At 53.1% G+C, this 25,767-nt stretch overlaps 1 long non-coding RNA gene across 1 annotated transcript; it reads left to right on the top strand.

Moving 5' to 3' along the window:
• The first annotated feature begins 12,901 nt into the window (after nt 1–12,901).
• LOC148109627 (uncharacterized) lies at nt 12,902–19,739 on the top strand. Its single transcript, XR_015725072.1, has 3 exons — nt 12,902–13,088; nt 18,674–18,805; nt 18,900–19,739. It is a non-coding gene; the product is annotated as an uncharacterized LOC148109627 (long non-coding RNA).
• Nucleotides 19,740–25,767: the final 6,028 nt, after the last annotated feature.

Genomic DNA, 25,767 nt, shown 5'->3' with positions numbered 1-25,767 from the left:
ACCTGCAAAATGGGGGTGATAACACCTGTCATGCTAGATTGCTGGCAGAATCAACAAAGCACATGATTGGAAATATGATGGTAAATTGCCGAAGAACCACGACCCCTCTAAAGCAGGACTGCCCTTGCCATGGTGGAGACACGACAGACTTTCATGTCAGGTGACCGTGGGTTTGAGTCCCAAGTCCCACACTTACTGTGTGGTCCCAGGCATGGGGTTTAACCTTTCTGAGCCCTGGCGAGTTTGTCTCTAAAACAGTGATGGAAGGGGCTCCTGGGGGAGCTCAGTCGGTTAAGCATCTGCCTTTGGCTCAGGTCATGATCTCAGGGTCCTGAGATTGAGTCCTGCATCGGGCTCCCCGCTCAGCGAGGAGTCTGCTTCTCCCTCTCCCTCTGCCCCTCCCAGCCACTTATGCTCATGCACACACTCTCTCTCAAATAAATAATAAAATCTTAAAAAAAAAAAAAAACAGTGGTGGAGACAGTGTCTGACATAAAGTTGCTGTGAAGATAAAAGGAGATCATGTTTATATAGGGTTGTAAGTGCCTGGATAGAGGAAATGCTCAGAAAACAAAGAAACAGCAAATAGAAACCCACAGACTGCTCCTAGATCCTTCTTATCCTGATACCCTTCCCCGCAGGACTACACTGCGTCCCTCAGGGTAGAAACTAGGGGCAGGCCCTGAGGCCAGGAGCTCCTCTCTCCCCTCTGGGGTGAGAATGGTGGTGCTTTTTCTTGCCAGTCTGCCTGCCCCGACATGGTCCTGGGTCTGCAATGAGTTCACCTGAGTCCGCAAGCCTCATCCTGGTGAGGCTGGGTCCCAAGAGAGAGGGCAGTGTTTCACTGAGGTCAAATCTCCAGTATTTCACTAAGGTCAAATCTCCTAAGGGCCAGGAATGCCTGGAGAGTCTCTGGAACCCACCTGCAGAGAGTCTGAACCAGGGTTCAGGGCTCTGGGGTGACTGTTTCAGGAGAGGGACGCTGGTGTGGGCCCACGCTCCCTGACTTGCCCAAAGGGAGTATAACAGGGAGTGGTGAGCGGTGCGATGGGGGACCCCAGGCAGGAAGAATCTCCAGCTGGTCCCCTTCGGGAAGTCTGTGGAGCCGCCTACCACACCTCCAGCACTGTGGTATTTAGGGTACAGGATTGGACAAAATGACCGTCCTCACCTTGGGAAAATCTCCGCCTTGGCTGAGGACAGACAGAGAGACATGCACTAATAGGTGTAAGGACAGCAATATGATTGCCCTGCCGACATTAGCCCCTTCCACACGCTGTCTCTTTGGATCATTGTCACAAGCCTCGGAGCCCGGTTCTCAGACTGGGGCATGCCCGATGGAAGCATGGCTGGAGTGGCTCAGCCAGGCCAGGCTGGGAGGGTGGGGAGGGGAGGCTGGCCACAGGGAGGGGCCTCTTAGCCACTGGAGGGAGGGCCTGGCCTCCTGGCCTCCCTTCAAGACTTATTCTCCGGAACCACACTGCCTCCACCCCCTCACCCTGGCTCCGTGCTGCCCGTCCTCCCCTCTCTCTGGGAAATCTTCAAGGGGTAGTCTGTGCCGGGCTCCCCGATCCCCCAGACTCCACAATCAGAGGGTTCCCTCCCTAAGCTCCCATCCCCCACGGCACCCCACCCTGGCTCACCCCACCCCGGCTCACCTCACCCCGGCTCACCTCACCCTATCCCCTTTCACATACTTTCAAAGCCTAAAGGACCTTGGAGCTGCCCTTTGCGCACAGACCAGAAAGCTGGAAAGTCAAAGACGGGTCCGAGGTCGCCCAGCTGGTCCTGGCTGAACCTGGAGACCCAGACTTCCTGGGTCCCCATCCCACGTTTTTCCCACCACATGCCTCGTGGGGCTGCCAGTGAGGCTGACTGGGCTGAGCTCTGGGCTGCAGGCTCCGTGGTCCAGGAAAGACCAAGACAGTCTCTCCAGTCCCCGGGTTGAGCCAGGGTAGACGCAACAGGACCTGAGGCTTTTCCCACCAACAAAGGCACCGTTTTTCCGGGTCTGCCTTGGTTGCTCTATTTTCTTCATTGTCCGCAGTCATGTCAGCCTCTCCCAGGATTGGATTTGCCCAAACTCCGCTGGCCGTGGCCGCGCCGGGAGTGCCAGTGTGTGGCTCGTAATGGGGCGGGAGGGCCCGCGTGCGTGTGTGATGAGAATATGGGGTAGCACATCCGTCCGTGGCGACATCTGTCTGTCTGGCTGCGGTGTGACTCAAATGCTGACGCTCCCACGCCCTCCCTCGACGCCCCCCCCCCATCGCCCAGCAGCTGTATCCCGCCCCCAGGGAAAGAATGTCCCTGGCAGCCTCAGTGCCCACCCCAGGCTGGAAGCCGCAGCACAGGTGGGGACACTGTGTCCAACTGGCCCCGTGACAGGGCCGCCCAGGAGGAGCGTCCCCTCCAGGGTCCCCCATTAGTGCTGCCTGCAGCAGCTGTCGCCCTAGAGACAGGAATGCCCTGAGAGGAAGTGCCTGGAGGCCAGGGCGCCAGTCCATGGGTGTGCTGCTGTGTCTTGCCTCGGGCCCCATCCAGGGGAGTGGGGTTGACCAGGAACCCCTGGAGGCTGGGGCTCCAACCCCTATGTATCCCTTGCGCCCCTTAACAGATATGTCCTCAGCCCCCACAATGTGCCAGGAGCTGGGGCCCTGCCAAGGAGCTTGGGTGCAGGTAAGTGGAAGTTTCCACGCTAGGCCTACATTGTCTGGGAGGAGGGGTTTCTCCTGGAGAAGAGTGCGGTGGGTATGAAAGGGCCAAAGTCCACTGAGCTAAGGGGATAAAACCCAGACACCTTCCACTCTCGGCTCAGGGTTGTGAGAAAAGCCCAGAAACACAGTTTTGGTGATTTGGAGCAAGGTACCTATGTGCTTTGGGGAAGGCAGGGTGACATCTGCGACGGGTGTTCAAGGGTGGTGGGAGACAGTGGGGAGTGTGGAGAGGGCATCTGGCAGAGGGACCGCAAAGGCAAAGGTGTGGCCATCGGGAGGGGGCGCTTCTGACTTCATTGTGGGACCCCCTGCGAAGCCAGTATGTGCCAGCACGTGGACAAATATGTTTGTGAGGTGCAGTAATTCTGGAGAGAGAGCCTTGGCGAGAGGTAGTGGGGCAGAAGCTTCAGGAAGGAGGGGAGGACTGAGATGGGGGAGAAGGGAGGACAACATCCATGAACCCCGGAAGGGTTGCCTTGATCCTGAAGGCCAGAAGCCCAGGGATGGAGGGCCGGGGGTGCTACACTGAGAGAGCAGGGACCCTCGGCTTGTGCCAGTGAGGGTGCACAGGGCTTCGATTAGGGAAGCAGTCGGTGCCTCCAGGGAAACCCAGGCCTGGCCTCGCCTCCCTCTGGCCCCTCTTCTTCGGCCCCAAGGAAGGCTCTTGCCCCCATACCAGCCACATCTGTGGAGCACAGAGCTGAGCAGAGGGCTCATTTTGTTAGGAATTGTGTGGCTTGACCTCACAGGAGTCATTCCCTGTCCTTGGGCTTTAGTGTCCTCATCTATACACTGAGCGGCTTGGACTCTGTGGGATCTCACATCGTTCCCGTCTTACCTGCCAGCCCTGATTAACGTAAGGCTCTGTGGAGGGTTGTGACCCCAAGTCCAGGCTGGGAGGGATAGATGCCTTGATCCACTACTAATGTCTGTTGTGGCCTCCTAGTATGGGCGGTGGTACACATGCCCTCCTACCTCCCGTCTTCACTCTCTCGCCATGCCATGTTCTGATGGGGGGCAGAGGGGTGGGGGGGAGAACTGACCCTCTATGAGAAGTGGTTCTCCCAGGATTTGTGACAAATCTTGTGTGTGTTCCCCCAGGGCAAACATCTAGATGGAAGACAGGCGTCTCCAAGCATCTCCCTCCTGTGTGTGTGCAGACAAAGGCATGGCCACAGTTTCGTAAGGAAGAAGAGAGAGGATAAACAACCCCAAACCTGAGTTCTTGGTCTGTTCGTTTTTCTGGGATTTTGATAAATTTGCACCTGACTGCCTTTCTGTAAAGCTAATACAAAGAAAAGTTTCGTCGTCGTTGCTTTGTATGTTTTTTGCTGCAAGAAAAAAAAATGCATAAAAATCGTCAAGAAAGAAAAGAAGAGACCAAGAGAAGTCGATGGGTTATATAACCGGGTTTAAATAGAAACTAAAATCTTAAGAACTTTAATCAGAAAATAGAATGTGCTGGTCACGGATGTGTGTACGTTTGTGTTTGTGTGTTTGCAAATGTGGCATTTTTTTAAAATGTTTTTTATTACATTATGTTAGTCACCATACAGTACATCCCCGGTTTCCGATGTAAAGTTCGATGATTCATTAGTTGCGTATAACACCCAGTGCACCATGCAATACGTGCGCTCCTTACTACCCATCACCGGTCTATCCCATTCCCCCACCCCCTCCCCTCTGAGGCCCTCAGTTTGTTTCTCAGAGTTCATAGTCTCTCATGCTTCACTCCCCCTTGCAAATGTGGCCTGTTGACACACAAGGTGGATGTATGTTCACGTGCGTGATGTGAATGTGGCGTGAATCTGCGTGTGTTGTGTGTGCACGTGCGTGTGTGTCTGTAGAGCACAGAAGTGTATGTTTGTACTCTGTGTCCAGGCTGTGTGGGGAATTACGCAGTGCGCATGCTAATACAGCGAACCTCTCCATCCGTGTATACGTGCGTAGGGTGTGCGTACGTCATATGCGCGTGCGGGGCCCGTGACGCGTGCATCCTGCTCCGTGAGGCGCTGGCCTCGAGCAGGGCCTGGTGATGCCGTGCACTGACATCGGAGTTTGAAACAGCTCCCCGTGCAGCCCAGCGAAGGCTGAGAGCCAAGAACCTTGAGTCTTTTTTGGTGCTTGCTCTTCCGAGAGGAAATCAGGAATGGCTGGGGACTGTCTTACCTCCTCTGAGATCCAGACAAGCAGAAAAGTGACTGGAGTCTCGGGGAAACCCAGCTGCCAGCTCAGGAAGGCGGGCTTTCAAAGCTTACCGTTTGCTGTTTCCAAGAAAAATGGCTCACCAAACTTTTCAGCCTTTTTCTCCACTTTAGCCAAGATGGGAAAGGGTTCCCAGTGGCCTTTTCTGGGGAAATCGAGCAATTTCCACAATGGATTTGGGACACTCTTTACCCCTTTTAAAGAAGTTAATCCTGCGGTAGCAAAGGGAAGGTTGACAGAACTTTTAGAGCTTTCTGCACTACTGTTGATAGTAAGGGTTGTGTCCCCCAGGGCACTGGAGGCCATAAAATGCAGCCAATCAATTTCTTTTGGCAAACTGCCCAGAGGATTTCCTTCCCCTAGGCCCGGGGGCAGAGTGGAGAGTGAAGACCCCTTCGCTCTGTGCCCTTGCAAAAGTCATGGCACCTTCTTGTCAAGAAGGGTTATGGAGCGGAGCCCTTCCTGCTACCTAGGACCGTGGTGTAAGCCTTGAAACGACAGTCATGAACATTCTGCGGAGTGGAAGGGACCGTCCCGAGGGGCAAGGTTGTTCCTGGCACACGGCCTGCTACCTACTAGGTATCCGGTAAATAGTTGTTGAATGAGTGAATGGCCCAGGAGGTGACCATCCAAGAGAAACAGCCTGGTTTCCCCCCACGGCCGAGCAGAGCTTCCAGGGCAAGGCTGGGGGCGGACGTGGCGGCCTGTCCAGCTGTTGGATTTCCCCCTCCTCTTTTCCGCTCGCTCTCCCAGAATCTCAGCTGGTTCCCACGCCCTCGCTCAGGGGCTTCTGCTGTCATTGTTTGGCTGTTATCAGGGCCCGGCCTCTGCCCACCTAGACCTTTCATTGGACCAGGAAAAGGGAAAGGACAAGGCAGAACAGGGAGGGAAGCTTCAGGGACTGGGGAACGAAAGAGTCATAGTTAGAATGCGCGGATCTGGTGCAGCCTTGGGTGAGAAGCCAAGGTTTAGGGAGGGATAAGGACGTTCCCAAGGTTACACGGACGGTGCTGGAATAATCATCGTCGGAATTATGGTAATAGTATCTACCACATACGGGATAATATTTTGCGAACTAGACTTTCCCCCACTATCTTCTTGCCGTCCTTAGCTCTGCCCACTTCCTGTAGCTAGTTTGCTTTGTGGCCCACATGGAGAATGTGAGTATTTGCATGGCCCCTGGGGTTACCAAGGGCACTCAGTGACCACCAGCTTCAGGACTCCAGGTGGGAAGCCTGGCCTTGACCTCGGAGCATTGGTCACCTCAGGGAATAGGCTAGACGTCTTGGATTTTGAGTTTCAAAAGCCAGACTGTAGGACTTCCAAAATAAAAAATGATCATTGAAATGGAAAACTCAGTGGAATAAACAGGGCTGGAAAAGGAGATCTGAGAATTTACCCAGAATGCAGCACAAAGGGGTAAATCGGTAGAAAACCGGGAAGAGGGAGAGGTAGAGAGGATAGAATGAGAAGGTCCAATGTATGCCAAGTAGAATGCCAGGAGGAGAGATTGGAAAGAATGAGGGGCGATATTCAGAGAGACAATGGTTAAGAAATCTCTAGAACTGAAGACAGAAATGAGTTTTCACATAGCAGAATCACACCAGGCTCTGGGGCATATCATGGGGCAATTTCAGATCTCAGAGAGGAGCCTTCCTGAGCCCCTTGCTTCCCCAATCCTTCTCTTCTGCTCTCTGACAGCGCTAACCACAGCGACTTAGCGTCTGCATTGATAGCGCTTCCATTCGCCATTCTTTGGTGGGTGAGTTTTGCCCCCTCCACGAACCTGGGAGCTTTCTGAGGGCAGGAGCCCTTCTCTTAACCCCAGTCCTGGGGAAGGATGGCAATACACCCGGTCAGAGATCTAGTTAGAGTCCTGGGCCCATAGCTCGACTCCTCCTGTCTCAGTTTCTTCATCTGTAAAGTGGAATTCGAAATACCTGGACAGAGCATCCCGACCCTTACGCGTGGGGTGATTTCCTCCCACACTGTGTTCCTGTTCTGTTTAATCTGTAGCATTTTAATGTCATTATCTTTATTTCTAGATTCTGCCCTCTCCCCGCCAATTCTGCCTCTTCTTTTCTTCTTCTTCATATATTCACGAGGAACTATAAAATGTTGGCTTTCAAATCTAGTTTTAGCAACAGAGACCTTTCATCAAATAAAAATATGTTGGCAAAGACCCAATTCCAGCAGAATAAAGGAACTGCTGGTTAAATTGGGGTGGGTGAGGTGGGATGGAGACCCAGAATCCAGTTAGCTCATTTCCCCCTTTCCCTCATTCCTCCCCTGTGGCACCATGGCTGGAACAAGTCAGAAAACCACCCATCAAAAGCTTTAATGCGGCGTTCCCCAAAATGTGTGTCTGGGAACCCTACTTCATGGTGTCCCATGAAAAAGTGGTTCTGTGGTTGAACACATTTGAGAAACACTGGATTAACCAAAGCGAATTCCGTCTCGGCGGGATTTCTTTGAGAATTTAACATTTACACTGTGCCCTGGGAGTCTTAAAGAGGGTAACTGATATGTTGAGTTCTCCAAACCTACTTGCTTTAACAAGAATTACCCCTGTACGGACGCCTGGGTGACTCAGTCGGTTAAGCGTCTGCCTTCGGGTCGGGTCATGATCCCCGGGGTCCTAGGATCGAGCCCTGCCTCAGGTTCCCTGCTCAGTGGGGAGTCTCCCTCTCCCTCTGCCTGCCTCTCACCCTGCTTGTGCTCTCTCTCTCTGACAAATAAATAAATAAATAAAATCTTAAAAAAAAAAAAAGAATTACTCCTGTAGCCTGGTGTTGTGCAGAACACACCAGGAAAATGCTACACTGGATGATGATAATAATAATAATAATAATAATAATAATAATAATAATAAAATACTTCTTCCTACGTCTCCTCCTCAAGATCTATGGGGCTGGACACTGAAATACGAGGTGAGGCAATTGTTACTCCGGATTGAATGCCATGAGAGATTATGGACTCTAGGAAACAAACTGAGGGCTTCAGAGGGGAGGGGGGGATAGGCTGGTGATGGGTATTAGGGAGGGCACGTATTGCATGGGGAACTGGGTGTTATACCCAAGTAATGAATCATGGAACTTTACATCAAAAACTAGGGATGTACTGTATGGTGACCAACATAATATAATAAAAAATTATTATAAAAATAATGAATACAAGTTTAGTCTTTCGTGTCCCCCCCCCCCCCCCCCCCCGCCACCGTTTAGAAAAGGCCTGCGATTTCCAGGCCTTCTTTCTTCCGGTCTCTGTTCTGCAGCCACAGACACAGCCTAGCTGGGCATGGACATGGGTGAGCCCCAATTCCACTGGTCAGTTCTTCTAACGCCTCAGGCTGGGGCCCACTTTTGTCCCAGGGCTGAGCCCGCCCTTTGGCCCAGGCAGGAGGCCCCAGAGCCCCAGCTTGGCCCGTGAGAGCTCTGGGAAACCTGGTTCCCACTTGCCCACCCCCTTCCTGGCAGCCCAAGAGGCTGCCCAGGCTTTTCTTTCCTCTTCTTACTGGCAGGAAGAATTTCTGGAAGTGCGGCTGGGCCAGTGACAATGAGGCAGGATGCCCGTCACCCTTACCAGCCCGGCGGCACAGGCAGAGCCCTCCCCCCTCCCAGGGCTGGGGCGCACGGAGGTAAGCCTCCCTGCCTGCGCGGCCCCACCCCGGGCTCCAGGAACAGGACGGGCCCCTGCACAGGGCTGGAAAGCAGGGCAGGCGCCCTGGACCGTCTCTCCAGAGGCCGAATCCCACGGTGGGTTCATCGGGGCTCTTTTCCTCTTCGTTTCGTACCTTGAACAGACAGCAAGGGGAGGCGCACCCCACTAGGTGCTGTGAGGCAACAGTGACCAAAGCAGGTCTGTCTCTGGGGGTCTAGAGTGGGGTCAGCTGGTCCAACATGCAACCTGAGAATGTCAGTAAAATATCTTGGGGCTTTGCCAGGCTCGGAGGCCACAGAAGCATCTAGTTCAGACTGGGGGTAAAGGCCCGCCCGCCCCGGGGAACACCGTTTATTATTAAAGCCGCCTGCCCGGCTCCAGGGCTGCAGATCCACGAGGACCTGAGACCCATCCTTGCTTTCAAGGACTTTCGTCTCTGTGTCACGCTTCGTTTCTGGTCTTTCCCTCTGATCCTTGTTTGCCCCACTGGCACCCTCCCCACCTTTTCATCTCCAGCCCCACGTCGCCCTGACTCCCTGCCTTGCCCTGCAGAATTACTATTCCCAGGAAAGGTGAATAAATGCTAGAAACTCAGCAGACCCCTCCGCACAGCACCCTGGCTTGGCCTCCCACTCCTGGGGCCTGGGGGCCTCGGGACAGCTGCCCCCACTACCCAGCCCTTAGGTCTGCTAGCTTACTTTGTTTCTCTCCTTGGTGCCTTGGTTACCATGACTACAGCCACATCACTCAGCCATCCTTCCTTGGGGGAAGTTGGGCAGGAATTTTCGTACTTTAAAAAGTTGTTATTGTCTGAGGGGAAGCAGCCAAAAAAAGAGATGTGTTATCTGCGGACTGGACTTGGCTTTCCCTCATAAACGAATGGGCTTTCCAAAGAAAGTATTCAAGGGGGGTCCAGGAGGAGGGAGGAAGGGCCTGCGATGTCTGTCTTTCCCTTAGACCCACTGCGCCCTGATGCCAAAGCCACGTGCCTCAGCTTGGGCTCCTGGAGGGCAGGAGCCCGGCTACTGCCATCTGACTGGAGCGTGATAGTGCAGAGACCCTGCCCCATGCCCCAGGTCTGAGCAGCCCCTAGGAGCCCAAGGAAGGTCTCAGGATGTTACAGCGACCAGTGTCCCTTCAGGCCCATTATTCTCCAACTCCCTCCAACCCTGCATACGTACCAGGCTTCTTGTCCCTGCCTCACCTTTGCTCAGGCCATTCCCTGAGCTTGGAGCATGCTTTCCATCTCTCCACTTATCAGTTTTCACCATCCTTCCTGGCCCAGGACTGGTCCCAGCTCCCAGGAGCCTGCCCTGACTGCCCCACCCCACGCGGGCCTCTCCTCCCTCTTCCTTGCCCTGCGGTCCCTCCATGGCCATGTGCCTGTCACTTCGTGGGGACTGACACCTCCATGCTGAGCCGCACACAAGCACAGCAGCTGGGGAGGAGGGCCAGGGCGGTGGAATGATGGATGAGGCTATAGTGCCTCCCTTCCCCGCTGCGGCTGTGGTGAGGAGATCTCCCCTCGAAGAAGCCTGATATTTTCCAGGAATTTCCTGAGGGGAGGGGACCAAGCATTCCAGAATGAGAGCCAGCTGTGGAGTTGAGGCCTGGGGGTGAGGAGCCGGGCTCTGGGCTTCCTGGCTGAGTCAGCGACCATCCCCAGGTAATTTATGGGCTGAGTCAGGGCTGGGGGCCACCGAGGCGGGGAGGGCATGGGGAGTGGGGAAGGATGGCGAGGGAGGGAGGGTGCCTCTAGGTCGTCTGTCAAGGGGAGGGCAGCCTGACTGACTGGAAGGGAGTCTGGCTGTGTCCAGCGCAGACCTCCTTTTCCCCACCAGCTTTGCTCCCTTGCCTGCAAAGCAGCCAGCCTGAGGGAGGAGCCAGAAGATGGATGGAAGGCTGCAGAAGGGGAGAAGCCTCCGACCGGCCCTGGGGGCTCAGGAAGACAGAGGAGGCCAGGCTGGATGTGAGGGGGCGTGGGCCGGCCTCAGGGCTGATTTGGGGGTGACAGAGAGTTACTGGCTCCAGCATCCCGGCTTGGGAGTCGCCTGCTCCTCCTTCCTTCCTGGTCCCACCCCTTTCTCAGCTGAAGAAGCCCATCTGGCTTCTATTCAGCTTCTGCTGTGGACCTGCTGGCTGACATGGGCTTGGTGCCTCCTCCTTTCCCAGGCTCAAGTCCTTACTTGGGCAAGACAGCCTGGCTTCTTCAAGCCCTGAGGTGGGGCTGCTCGGCCACAGTCAGGGAGCCTGGTCCAATGGCTTAGCCTGCAAAGCAAGGCTCCGCAGCAGCAGGTCTGAGCCCACTGTAGGCCTTGCCCTTGAATGGAGATGGGGCTGGGATAGGAGAGTAGACAGGGGGAGGCCGCGCCTGGTTCCTGTCACCTTCAGGCCCGAGGAGCCTAGGGAAGCAGCACAGCGTGTGTCATCCCACACATACACCCCCCACACCCCAGATCCCCACAAAAAACCCGTTTCTGTCCGTCTCACCAGCATTGAGCGGGCGGTCCCACAGGAAGACGGGTCCTGACACAAGCTCCGAGGAGGAGCCCCTCCCGCTGACAGAGCGAGGCAGAAGTGTCCCCCGGGGGAGGGGACCCAGCTTTCCACGTCATTCGTGCCCATCTGCTGCTGCATCACACCTGTGGCGGCGGGATCATCCCACGGCTGATTCCAAGCAGGGCGGGGTGCCGCAGGGTTGGGGCTCCACTGGCCCTGGCCTCGGCATCCCAGAGGGGCCCCCACACTTTTGAGTGTCTTGCCCTGGCTCCCAGCCCCAAGTCCCCATGCTGAAGAGGAGCCCCTGGGGGGATGGTAGATTTCGCAACCCCAAATTAAGGCACGAGGTCTGAAGCAGAATTTGGGGGATTTGTGATACCATGCTGGAGATACACGAAAGGAGCCTCATTTTGTATATGATGAGGAACTGCTTTTCTTGGTAAGAATAGTCATGATGAGGTCAAACCTGGACAGAAGGGTGCTGGACACATACGAGGGCCCATGACGTAGATTGACCCTGGACCAGCCCCGTCCCTGTCACCACTCGGTCCTGTCAGGCCCCCGGGGTAAGCAGTGGTTGGGTTCTGGAATCAGTTGGAATCCAGCTGACAGGATCCTCTGAGGGATGGGACATGGGGTCTAAGAGAAAAGACACGGGCACCACGCCAAGGTTTTGGTCTGAGCGACGGAAGGGGTGGAGTTACCACAGACCAAGACAGAGAACGCATTTTGTTTGTACATTCGACAGACTGCTTTTCTTATGGAAGTCCAGGAATGGGGAATGGCTGAAACTGAGCAGGGCCTCTGTGGGGTCCCTGCCCACAGGGACCTCTGGGTCATCACACCCCCCACTACAGGCCTAGGGGCTCCCACGAGGCCCCGGTGCAGAAACAGGGCAGCTCACCTTCCTGCCTCGGGTCTGGGGGAGAGGCGGCGGTGGGAGAGGGTCTGACCCTCCCGAGTCCCCTGGCCTGGCACAGGAGACCCGGGGCCCGGGGCGGCAGTGGCGTGAGTGGGCTTCTGTCTACACAGACCTGCCTTTGGCCCACAGAGGCCCTTTCTCCTCAGACCCGGTGCACTGGTGCCGCCAGCGCCTTCTGGAGGAAGCGTCCGCAGGAGCTCCGGCCACCAAGCCCTGCAGGCCTGGCTGGCCCGAGGTGTGTCCGCGCATCCCGGCGAGCAAGCGCCTGGGGACCCAGGGCCGGAGAGGCTGTGAGGGTGGCTTTGTGCGGCCGTTCAGGTTGGCCCTGCCAAGTCCCCTGCCAGGAGAGGCCAGTTTGGCTGCCAAGCCTCCTGAACTTAGGTTACCTGAGAAAGCAGCCTCGAAGCCCTCTGTTTCTTGTTGCTTCGCATGCCGTGGGCCTGCGTGACCCAGGGGCCAAACGCCCTGTCTCCCCACATCAGCACAGATGAGGGACGAGAAGACAGTGCTGTGGGAAGAGTCAGGAGGACCCGTGTTTGTGAGAAGAGAGGTTCCCGGGCACCTCTCCAGCCCTGCAGAGCCTGTGTCTCCGAATATTTACCGAGCTCCCCTGGTGGTCTGATGGGGGTCAGGCGTTGGGAGCCCTGGCATAGAGAATGAATGCTCTGCGAGACATCTGGAGAGACACCATACTCGAGGAGTGTCAGAGATGGGGGGTGGTGGGATTAGGAGGAGTGCTCTGGTTGTCCGAACACAAGAGAACATGGATCTTTGAGGGGTCTCCAGGGGGCATTTGGGAGGTGGGAGGTGGGAGCTGGGGTTAGGGTGGGCCCGAGGTAGGAAATGGAATCTCTTCGGTGGTGATGGTGGGGGTTGTACCCTGGAGCTGGTCTGTAACCTGTGACCTGCTCCTTCCCCCTGTAAACTCTTAACCCCGATCTGGAGGTGATCCCCAAGGGTAGGGCTCACCTGTCCAGAACTACACCGAATAAATAAATGTGGTCTGCCCAGATTTTATCTCTTCAGGATTCCAGAGCACAAGACAAATGGCCTCATGTCCGGCAGGGAGGTGTAATTCATCCTCTGAGGTGAGCCCCAAGCCTGGGGGTGGGGTGGGGAGGGGAGAGGTGGTTGGTTTGGAGCACGTGGGACATGCAGATGTGGGGGCCAGCAGGCCCTGGAGCTCTGTGTGCAGGGCTCAGCTCTGAGACCTTCGGAAGAACCCTGCCTTCCCAGGGCTTGCGCAGGGATGGAAACCAAAGCTAGCACCCTATTTCTGAGGCTCATTCTGGGGGAATACACAAGGGTGTGTAAAGATTTAGTCACAGGGCTGTTCTTTGCTGTGTTCCTTTATAAGCCTGAAAAACTGGAAACAACCTAAACATTCAACAAGAGGGGACTGGTTAAATGAATTCGGAACCATCCAGAAAATAAAATACAATGCAGTCTTTAAAAGATGATGCTTAAGGGGTGCCTGGGTGGCTGAGGCAGTTGAGTGTCCGACTCTTGATTTCGGCTCGGGTCATGATGTCAGGGTCCTGGGATCGAGCCCCCTTGTCAAGCTCCGTGCTCAGCTCAGAGTCAGCTTGGGATTCTCTCCCTCCCTCTCCCTCTGCCCATCCCTTCCCCCACTCCCAACCCCATGCGCTCTCTCTCAGATAAATAAATAAATAAATCTTTTAAAAAAAAGATACTTAACACTTTAGGATGTAGAAATAAGTTTATAGCATAGTAAGCAGAAAAATAAAAAGCTAATAAATATATAAAATAACCTTTTGTTTATCTGAAATTTTAACTTTTTCTAGAAGAGTCATGCACTTATTTATACACAAATGACAGAAATATTGAAAATTATTATTGTTGTTATTTCATAAATCAGAGCCTTCAAGATGTAGTTCAGGAAGGAGAATTTCTAGGCAGGAGAGACAGTGGATCAAATAGCCCTAACTGTCATCTCCCCCCCCCCCCTTTTTTGGGTCAGTTTCTTCATTCTCACCACCTCCCCATGGTTGCCCCTATCCTTTCAATTCTCTGGACCAACCACAACTAGAAACCCAGGCTTTGGCTTCTTTTAGAGGGGCACAGCTAAGAAACCTGGGAAGACGTGCCAGCTGGTGTTACTGAACCCGGAGGGAAGACAACAGGAACAGAAACGCAGTGCCTGGAAGAACTGTGATGCCACCAGGCTTCCCCAAGCAAGGGTGTGCAGTCCCACCTCAGCCAGGCCCCCTCCAAAGGCTCCCAGGTCTTGCTCATCTTCTGGGGGGGGGGGTCCGTGAGGAAACAGAGTCCCCATTCCCTGAGTCCTCTGCCCCATCTTAATCTCAGTGTCTTCTTCCCAGGTCCACTTTCCATTTTGAAAGACCCAACTTTCCTCACACAGTAATCTTGAGAATGACTCCCCGTCTCAGGTGGGAGCCACCATGACATGGAGGGAGAGAAAACTCGTCCTCGGTCCAGGCTCCTGATAAAAATACCCCAACTCCACCAAGCCACAGCACTCATTTCAGAGGACTTAACGCCTTACACATATAAAAGGGTTCAGGGCCTAAGAAGCTTCCAGACTTGAAAAGGAAATGAATTTACTCAGTATGCCCAAGCTTTTCTTAACATCATTCCACCCATGTTCTGCCCCAAATGAAGGCATGATAGGGAATCAGTGAATTATTCTCTCCCATTAAAAAATGGGTGGCTCAGTCAGTTGAGCATTCCCTCTTGATCTCAGCTCAGGTCTTAATCTCAAGGTTATGAGTTCAAGCCCTGTGTTGGGCTCCACACTGGGTGTGAAGCCCATTAAAAAAAAAAAAAAAGATTAGCATTTGAAATTCTAATATGAATACAGATTCATTGTAAAAACTATTTAAAAATCTAAAAAAATGAAAATATTCCATAATCATCACACTGAATGGAGATAAACATTATTGGCACATATACACATTTCAATAAAATCAAGAAAATATTGTGTATGTGTGTATGTATACAAATACACACACATAAAATTCTGATTTTATATATGGATATAAAGTCATTTACACACACACATAAATATATAAAATTCTGATTTTTTCCATTTAAATTGCATCATAGGAATTTTCCTGGATCATTAAAATAGTCTTTGAAAATAAATTTTAAATGGCTGCATGCTATCCATTGCACGGCACACTGATTCTTACATCTGCTATTGACATTGAAGCTATTCCCATTATAAAGAATAATTTGATAACATCATTGCACATATATCTTTGATACATCTCTGATTATTTCTTTAGGATACATTTCTAGAAATAGAATTGCCAAGTCGAGGATGTGAATGTCTACAAGGTTCTTGGTGTCTCCAATCAATGCATACTTGTTAAATTGTATGAATTCGAACAAAAGTAGTAAAAAAAACTCCAGAGCAGCACTTTACTATGTTCGCTGCATGTTCTGAGACCCACAGAAGGTTCCAGGGGGCCAGGTGCACCCCCTCCATCCCCCCTGTGGGACTGTTTTTGGAGCCCGGGGCAGAGGCTGAAGCCAGCAGTCCTTGGTGCTCCCCGGCTGGGCCCGGGCTGCTGCCACACTGCAACTTCCCTCAGCTTCTCGGAGACACCCTGAATCCAGGGGGAGCTCTGGCAAGCCAAGCAGAGGGAGCCCGATTTCCTTCCAGCCCATTGTCGTGGCCTCCTGGGGAGGATAGAGGGTAGGGGTCACCCACCCTCTTTTTAGACAGGGCGTCTGAGGCCTAGAAGCCAGCAGGATGTGAGAGAGAGGACGGGACCGGGGACTCGGAGACATGGCTCTAAGTCTCTCTCCACCAGCCGGTGTTGCCAAACCACAGAGGGGTGCGTCCCGTGGGAAAGCAGCCCAGCGCAACTGGAGGCAGAGGCCCTGCGAGGAGGCTGGGCTCCTGCTGGAGTCATTTTCAACAAATATTTATTGAGTATCTATCAAGTACCAGTCACTGAGAAAATAGCGCTAACCCAAGAGGCAAAGCTCCTGCCCTCAAGAAACAGCATGCTAGTGGGGGACACAGGTAATAAACCCAAAAAATCATGTTCAGTGGGTCAAGAGCTGAGAAGAAAACAAAGCAGGGTCAAGCGGATAGAAGGTGACACAGAGGGGTGGGTGACCTTGAGGTAGGGAAATCCACAAAGGTCTCTCTGGGTTGATACTTAAGCAAAGGCCTGAATGAACAGAAGGAATAAGCCCTGTGGGTTATCTGGAGGGAACTCTTCAGGGCAGGGGAAACAGCAAGTACAAAGGTCCTGAGGCAGGAGCAAGACTGGTATGTCTGAGTAGACGTCAGAAGCCGGTATGGATGGAACAGAGTGAACAAGGGACAGTGTAGAGACTGAGGTCACAGAGCTGGCAGCATCCCCATTAGATGAGGGAGCTCCCACTGGGCCACAGGCATCATGCAGGACACTGTCATCTGTTGTCACGAACCTTTAAGATTAGGGGACCTTGCGGTGGCAGAAGATAAAACAGTATCAGAGGGCAGGGGCAGGCTTCTACCACCTGATCAGGTGTTTACAGCAAGGCCATGAGGAAGGAGGGCGTGTTCTAGAGCTCCATCCCACCGTGCCGAGTGCCAAGTCCCCAAGGTTGGCCAGGCCACGGCGCTGCCTCCTAGAGGCTCACAACCCCATGGGGGCAACAGATGGGTGGAGCTAACCAGCTGGCAGGGAAATCCTGTCATTTGTGACCACACAGCTCAACCTGGAGGACGTCATGCTAAGTAAAATAAGGGAGGCCAAGGAAGACAAATACCGCATGATCTTACTTAGATGTGGAATCCATAAAAGGCCAACTCATCGGAGCAGAGAGTGGGATGGAGGTTGCCAAGGGCTGCGGGGTGGGGGAAATGGAGGGGTGCCGGTCAGAGGGTACGAACGTTCAGTTATAAGATGACTAGATTCTGGAGATCTGACATACAGCATGCTGACTAGAGTCAGTAATTCTATGTGATGTATGCTTGAGATTTGCTAAGAGAGGAGATCTCAATTGTTTTCACGCACGCGCAAAAAGGGGACCGTGTGAGGTGATGGATATGTTAATTAGCTTTGTTGTGACCACCATTTCACAATGTTTACCCGTCTGCAAACATGACGTTGCACACCTCAAATACGTGCAACTTTTAGTTGTTTAATTATGTCTCAATAAGGCTGGAGACAGGAAGGAAGAAGGAGAGAAAGAAAGAAAAGACAAGAAAGCGCATCCCTACCTCACAGAGTTGTTGAGAAGAATAAATAAGCTTATAATGTCAAGAAAAGCTGGTCGGGGGGCGCCTGGGTGGCACAGCGGTTAAGCGTCTGCCTTCGGCTCAGGGCGTGATTCCGGCGTTATAGGATCGAGCCCCACATCAGGCTCCTCCGCTATGAACCTGCTTCTTTCTCTCCCACTCCCCCTGCTTGTGTTCCCTCTCTCACTGGCTGGCTCTATCTCTGTCAAATAAATAAATAAATAAAATCTTTAAAAAAAAAAAAAAAAGAAAGAAAAGCTGGTCGGGGCGCACCTGGGTGGCACTGTCAGTTAAGCGTCCGGCTCTTGGTTTCTGGTTCAGGCCATGATCTCGGGGACATGAGATCGAGCCCCATGTTGGGCTCCAAGCTCAGCAAGGAGTCTGCTAAAGTTTCTCTCTCCCTCTCCCTCTGCCCCTCCCCATGCTCGCTCTCTCTCCAGTAAGTAAATAAATCTTAAATTAATTAATTAATTAATTACAAAAAGCTGGTCACACATCTTATGAAAAATAAGTGCTACACAGGAACTTTCTGTACTTTAAGCTAAATTTTGCTGTGAACCTAAAAAATAAGTTCATTAATCGAAAACAAAACGAGACTGTAAAAACCCAAGCATATGGCATGACAGACTGGGAAGACTTCCTGGAGGAGGGGACGTTTGAGCTGGGCCTTGAGAAATGAGCAAGTGAACCAGATGTCAGCGGGCAGGGAAGATGAGAAATGCACTTCAGAGAGAAATACTGGTTTGCTGAGGAGGGAGCAGGGGGACCCTCTGGCAGCTGGATATTGGGGCGTGGAGCCCACGGCCTTGATCTGGGATTATCGCTGGGACCAGACCAGGCCTGGAAAGTGGACAGTGAGAAGAGATGAGGGTTGGGAAGAGAACGCTGGGACACACAGCCACACTGCAGGTGAGGTAGGTGGGCACTGGGAAGGGAGGGGCTGAGGGGGACACGAAGAGGGTGAGAGGAGACAACACACTCAGGAAAGTTGAACTAGAAGGAGGGGAGGACAGATGAATCTAGAGGAAGACCCAGCCTGGCTGGAGACAAGTTGCTTTTAAGATTTTATTTTTGTCCAGTCCTGTTGGGTCTCCTTCCCACCCTTATCCCCCAAGCCCAGCCGGGAGATTAGAAACATAATCCACATTGTCGATTCCATAAAGTATCGCTTCCCCTCACCCCCGACACCCTCCCTTCCCTGCGCTTTCCAAGCTATGTGAGTCGAAATCCACAGTTTTAAAAGATTGGTTCTCATTGTGTTTCCTATGGCTGACTCTCCTTTAACCTCCAAACAGAAGTGATTGTATGATTAATTGTTGGAGTTTAGATCGTGACGCCCAGTCTAGAAAGGTAAAGATTCTGTTCCCAGCCCCTGGTCCACTCAACCCCTTCTGAAAAGTTTTCTTGTTGTGCAACTGATGTTAGTTCTTCTATTGCTTTTTTTCCCAGCTTGACGGAGAGATCATTGACAAGGGGTCTACATTTTTAAACCACAAGGAAAAGAAACCCAGAGCTACCAAGAATAATATTTTATTGACTTGGAACCAGTTTTGGAATTTATATTTTTAACCAACTACCCAGGTGATTTTGATGATCAGACAGTTTGAGGTTTTTTTTTTTTTTTTTTCCTCTTTCTCTTCCCTTCAGTAAACTGTTTTTCAACTTTGTTTTTCAGTGAAAACCATTTCCTCCTCACCATGGACTCCATCCAGAGACTGCACCCATCTCTCCCACGTCAACAGTCCTGTGTCCTTGGCAGAGGACAGTGCTCTCATTCTGGGCCTTTCCCTTCTTCCTCGGCCAAAGCCTACTCCTGCACCTCCCCACAGCTAATAAACCGGCTGAGTTCTCCGATGTGGGGAAAGCCCCCCCGCTGTCCCTCGCAGGGATGAGCGAAATCTGCGGGGGCCGCTCTTGTCCCCATGGACAGCTTTCGTGCCTTCACAGGTTCCCAGAGCGGCTCGCTCTGTCCCAGGCCTCAGGACGTCCCTGGGCTGGGGTGACATCCAGGCACGACCACCCTCCAAAGCCCCACGGTGCTGAGGGAAACTTGCAGAAACGCAGGAGTGGGGTGCTTCTGGACACTAAGTGGTGACAGTCTCTCCGTGGGAAGGCATGGACTGATTTGGGACAAAAGGCACTTGATGGCCCGGGAAGGCAGGGTTTGGGGAAGCCCTGTGCTAAGGGGAGGTGGGTGGGCATGTTTCTCTTGTCTGCTGGGATCAGCCCCTCCAGCCCGTAGCCACCTGGCTCAGCTCTAAGAGACGTGGAGAATGAATTTCAGAGTCATTTCCACTGGGCCATGGCACTGAAACAGCTGCAGGAAGGGACACAGCTGGCGCCCCCCCCCCCCCGAAGCTCCGCTGGAGCAGCGCCGCCCTCCCCACGCGGAGGGACAGGGTCCTACTTGCTGCCCCCCAGGGGCCATGGAAGGTGCCTCTAAGCTAACCCTCCATCTTCGAGGGCAGTGTGGCCTTTATTAAAAAAAATCCCATCACACTTACTCTAGTATCTCGTAAACCTGGCTAGACATCAGGATCACCCAGGATGTTTATTACAAAATAAAGATTAATAAAAATAATGAGTTTGGGGACCCATCCCAGACCTAATGAATCAGAATCTCTTTGGGTTTGGGCTAAAATCAGCATGAATCTGATTAAATATCAGACTATGTCCTCCATTCCAAAAGTCTGAACCCATAGAATGGGAGCATGGAGAGGGAATGGCAGGGGCTTGGGTGACGGAGAATCAGAGAGTCACCGTTCCCAGGGATCTCTACGTGCCAGCCAGGGCACTGAAGACTTCTCACACAGTTATCTTACTTAGTGGTCCAAACACACCCACAAGATGTGTCCTGTTTTTGTTTTGTTTTGTTTTGTTTTTTTAAGATTTTATTTATTTATTTGAGACACAGAGAGAGCGTGAGTGAGGGGGAGGGGCGGAGGAGGGAGAGTCAGACTCCTCACTGAGCAGGCAGCCTGATGTGGGATTCAATCCCAGGAGCCCGGGTTCATGACTTGAGCCGAAGGCAGACGCTTAACCGACTGAGCCACCCAGGCGCCCCAAGGTATGTCCAGTCATTGTCCCCATTTTGCTGATGAGGAAATGGGAGCCCCAGAGGTCATACAGATCATAAGAGGCAGAGCCAGATCTCCGATCCAGATCTTTCTCTGAACATCTCTGCCATCCTGAAGGAATCCTGGGAAATCCTTGGGAGTTAGGCCAGTATGAGACCAAACTGTGACATGAATGCAATGTGCTTCCTGGGCACTTGTGTCTGGTGGGATCTGGTCCCTCATGTTCATGCCCTTCACGTCCGTTCACCAAGTCCTTGTGGACACAGAGGTGCCCAGGACATGAGCACCCTCAGGACAGGATGGTTCGTGGAAAGGGCATTGAGCTAGAAGCAGGAGAGGGGACTTCCTTTCCCAGCACTACCACCGCAAGCTGTGCAAGTGGCCTCAGCATCCCCTTGGCAGAGAGGGGGATAGACTGGCCAAACTGTAGGGGCCCATCCGCTTTTCAAAAGCAGGCCGAGGAGCCCAGCACCATCTCCCTAATGCTGTCCCTTTCCCACTCTAAGTCCCTCCAGGGCAGTGACCTTCTCTTGTCTATAGGATAAGATCAGTCCCTCATCTAGATACATAAGCCTCTCTGTGGGGTGCATCAACGAGGGGATTTAGCCTCCTCAGACTTCAGGGAAGACTTCCTGGAGGAGGAGGCACCTAAGTCAGAGCTATCCAGGAGAGGAGTAGAAAAATATCAAGCAGTGGGAACAGTATGAGCCAAACCATGGCTGCCTCTCCCTGCATAGTATGTGCAGGGGGACTCAGTGTTTTGGGGTGTGCAATGCAGCACCACCAGCCCCAAGAAGCCCTCCTGACACCTTAGGCAGCCTCATTTGGCTTCCACAGGGCTTTGGGGAACTCCAGGGACCAGTGCCCAGCACACTGCTTGGGAGGGGGTATTTGCATGGCTGTCTCCCCACTGACTTTTCACAGGCGGGGGGACTGACGTTTTCTAGCTCTGCATCCTGTGTCTGACATATGTCAGGGAAAGGAAGGAAGGAAGGAGGGAAGGAAGGTCTGGCTCAAAGAGGCACTTCACTCAGGAGGCCTCTGAGGGCACCGGCCTGACCAGCGGAGTCCCATGGGACTGCCCGGGTTGGCTCAGCGTTGTCCCTCTCTCACTCTCTTTTAAGTCCTGGTTGTGACTGGGGTGGCCTGAGCTCTGGGAGGTGGATCCGGTGGGTACAACTGTAGGAGTAGGTTCCCACAGCTCTGCCTCTCCCACTCAGGCATTTGGGATACCTACCCAGTGTCCTTGAGTTGGGTCGAGGATTCTTGTCCCCACGTCACAGGTGGGCGGTTGAAGACCCCGCCTTGAAGAAAGGCACAGTCCAGATCCTACAGTAAGTTGGAGCTGGAGGAATTCTTCACAGGTTGAGGATGCCCCTCAGGGTGCCAGAGACAGGGTAGACACGGTTTCCCTTTGACGAAGCAGAGGAGACGGCGTGAGCCCCAGAGACTCAACAATGAGTGGAGAGGTGGCCCATCTCGTTCAGGGTCTGATTAGGCAGAGACCCAGTGTCCTGGCATCAGAGCTGGAAGAGGCCTATGGAGACAGAGCCTCTGAGCTACAACTGAGGCCCAGAGAGGGCCACATGCCGAATAACAGCTCCCAAACATGGCCAGGTCATCCCCAGAACCCGAGAGTGTTCTTACACGGCAAGAGGAGCTTGCAGTCGTGATTAAATGAAGGCTCTTGAGATGGGGGTTCCGCCAGGGGACCCAAAGTAGTCACAAGCAAAGGAGACACGGGAGGGTCAGAACAGAAGAAGGCTGTGTGTCGACAGTGCAGAGACCGGAGTGAGGCCCTCTGAAGACGAAGGAAGGGGCCACGAGCCAAAGCATGCAGGCAGCCACTCGACGCTGAGCGTGGCAAGAAGACGGAGAGTCTCCCAGGGCCTCCAGGACGAACCAGTCCTGCTGACACCTTGACATTAGCCCGGTCGGACTGATCTTGAGCCTCTCACCCACAGAACTGTAAGAGAACACGTTTGTTCTGTTCCAGCCACTTCGTTTGTGGTGATTTGTTCCAGCAGCCACAGGAAATCAGCCCTGCCTGCAGATACACGGCTGAGTCTTCTCCCATCCTGCAGCCCGGCTCTATGGACTCCCTGCCCCATGCTAGGTGGGACTGGGCAAGCGGTGCGGGGGAAGCCCCGAGGGGGCCCAAATGCCACACTTGGTGAGATCCCAGGCCTCTGAGAGGTGCGTGTGTGTGTGTGTGTGTGTGTGTGTGTGTTAGAGAGAAGGGAAGAACACGCCTTCTTCATGCATCAGGGGATTTTCTGGGCAGACGATTCTCCAAAGGCATGTCAACATTTTTCTCTCCAGGAAAAAATAACTCAATCTCCATCCAAAAAGTCACAGTTATGTACATGCACACACATGGGTGGACTTCTGGGTCCTAGACACAAAGGAACTACCCCACCTGCTCCTGGGGTCTTTAATTTTCACAGGGCAGGGAGCAAAGCTGAGGAGGGCCGGGCACCATCAGCCAGAGGGCTGTGGACACACTGTGACATCTAGGACGGGACGGGGGGGCATCCCTGTCCCTGAGAATGTTGAGATTGCCCAGCATATCCCCATCACCTATTTTTCTCTTTTCTCCATACGAACCCAAGCGTAGATACCTATGCACAAATCACATGGGCACCCGCAGATCCATGGGGTCACGAGCAGTGCTGGCGTGTGCAAAGAGGAAATGAGCAAACACACACGTACAACCCAACTACCCAACTGACTTATACACAGTGGTCGTGTACACGCACTGGCAGATACATACAAACCCAGATACACGTACTTTACACACTTACATACAACCACGTTGGTGCACAGAAATGCGGACACAGCCAGGCCGGAGGAATATGGACCCCTGGACACCTCTGAGCCGAGCACAAGGCCCGATGTTTCCTGCACCTCTCCTTTCCCCACCCAGCCCTCCTGAGCTCTGCTCGGGAGCCCTCTGCTGGGCAGGCCGGGAACAGGCGGCAGGGTCCTGGAGCTGTGCCAGCCTGCGCTGGGGGGTTTGGAGGGAAGGGAAATGAGGAGAGAAAGGGGAGCAACGGGGGCCAAACCCAGGTGCTCGGTATCCTGTCTCCACTTGACCCAAACAACCTTCTGCAGCCTCCGATCCAGGGCTGAAGGAGGGATTTCTCCTGCAAAGATCCCCCGGGGCTCTAGCCTCTTTTTGCCAGACCCCAGGCTCACCCTGTCCCGTCAGTGGGCAGTGCCAGTGTGCCTGCCTGCGGAGGAAGGGCCCTGGCCTGGCCGCATCACACGCTGCCCCGACCAGGCCTTCTTCACCCTCTCACACCCTGGGAGCCCACACTGGCTCTGCTCACCCCACCCTGGGCCATCTTGCAGCGCTGCTGGGCACCCAGCCTCCTGGCACCCACTGGGTCTCTGACAGCTTGTCACGACTCCCTGTTCAAACCTCCACCTCCTGTCTCTCCTCAAAGGGCCCATCCTTCAGTTCCAATGGCTTTTTCTTTCCACGTTCTCCTAGGGGAGGGACGGGAAGTGAAGAAGATCCGGGCTTTGGAATAACAGGGGGGAGCCTGAATTCAGATCTCAGCTCCAAGCTGGGACTTTCACAGCTGTGGGCGTGTCGGGCAGCTCACCTAACCTCGCTCAGCCTCGGCTTCAACAGGTAGAGTGGAGGTCGTGCGACTTACATGGCACGGTGACAGCATGCTCAGCGCCCAGCACCGGGGCCGGTCTAAGGGGTCAGGCAGCCGTGCAGCTCGCGAGGGTGCCATCTTTACGAGGCACCCGCAGACACCATTGGAAATGTAGGGAGATGAAGAAAACCATGTCTGGAACTTCTCTAAGGGACGGCTGCATACTCTGCTTTAATGAGCTACTTGCAGTGGGGTGGTGGGTGGACCCCAGAAAGAGCAGGCTAGAATAACAACAGTTGGTCTCTAAGTTGCTTTCTAAGGAGGGTGGGGCGGGGTTTCTTAAAAGATTTTGTTTGTCTAATTGCAGCAAGCTTGGGGTCAGAGCTGAACCATTCAGGGAAGATGGAGTGTTGCCAACAGGGCTCCCCCTTCTCTGTCCATGCCCCCCTTCTTCTAAGCAGAGGCCAATTCCACTGCATTCAAGTTGAACTGATAGTAAAAGAATATTACTTTGAGGGAACATAACATTATTAGCCGGCCTGGGGTACCCACATGTTTCCCCATTGGGTCTTTCCTGATGTGTGGCTGGTGCTTGATAAATGTTGGTTTGGTGTCTCTCCAGTCCTCGGTCCTAAGACTTCTCTCCAGCTCCCTGCACTCAGTTCAGTTCTTCTCACTCTCTCTCCACCTGGTCTTTGTGTCCACAGCATCACTGAGTTCTTCACTCCACACCCCCTCTCTGTAACCAGCCCACTGGCCCAGCCCATTCTGGAAGCCACAAGGTTTCTAGTGGTGGTGGTGGTGGGGTGTCAAGATTTCCATTTCTTGGAAAATCAGATAGTTCTCCTGTATCAGTCTGTCTAAAACAACAGTAAGCAGCCACCATCTTGCCTTGGAAAGTATCTCATGATGTTAAATGTCTACAGTCAGGCAGTCCCAGCTTACCAGTGAGTTATATTTCAAAACTTTGTTTCTGTGAAATGGAATGGCATTCCAGACAATGAGCCAATAGAAAAATGAGGACTCAGAGGCATGAACGGGGCTGTTTTCCAGGTTGGGTGGTAAATGCCCATCACAAAGCTGGGCTGCCACAGGCAGGAAAAAAAAAAGAAGCCTACTGTTGCAAGACCTGTAGGTAGAAATGGAAAAACAGTAATGCTGATCTAGAAAAGTCTGTTTATTTTCTCTTGAAAGCTGGTGCTTGAGGGAAAGCAGGTTTCTTAACAGGAGTATAAGGAGATGGGTGGGACGTTCTGAGGGAGCTTCGAGCTGTTCTTCAAGGGCTTTAGAGGCCGAAAGCCTTTGTTCTTCATCATTCTAATTAATCTTTCTGACGTGCAGTCTGCCTTTTTCTTGACACAGGGGCAGGCCTGGCTCCATCCTGACACTCAGTCAGCCGGGATTGTTTGGGTAGACAGAGTAAACGGTGGGGAAAGGACCTCCTGAGGTAACTGGGGTAGAGCGGTTAGAAAGGAGATGAAAAAAGCAGATTCGAGGGTGTGTGATTTGGGGTTTCAAGATGGCCTGAGGAAGAATGAGCTGAACTGAACTGTGGTAAAAACAAAAACAAACAAACAAACAAAGAACACAAACAGAGAGAAAACAGAGATTAGGGCACATATAGGTACCTATCGCCACAAAACCCCAAAAGAAAATAAAGAAAGTGGAGGAGAGGTTGGGAGCCAGACAGATCCAAGGCTGGCCACCAGGTGACACCGCAGGCCCAGGACAGCTTGGTTGCTGTCTGTGGTGGGTAGGGGACTCAGGAGACCCAGGGAACTGGGGAGGGAGGGGTCACAGGTTCAGAAATACAGGACATTCTCATTTGCAGTCCTCATTAGGTCCAAGTTGGAGG

Source organism: Ursus americanus, chromosome 7, assembly GCF_024610735.1.
Source record: "Ursus americanus isolate L20-20 chromosome 7, mUrsAme1.1.p, whole genome shotgun sequence".
Taxonomy (NCBI): domain Eukaryota; kingdom Metazoa; phylum Chordata; class Mammalia; order Carnivora; family Ursidae; genus Ursus; species Ursus americanus.
This window is presented reverse-complemented; position numbering and strand designations above follow the sequence as displayed.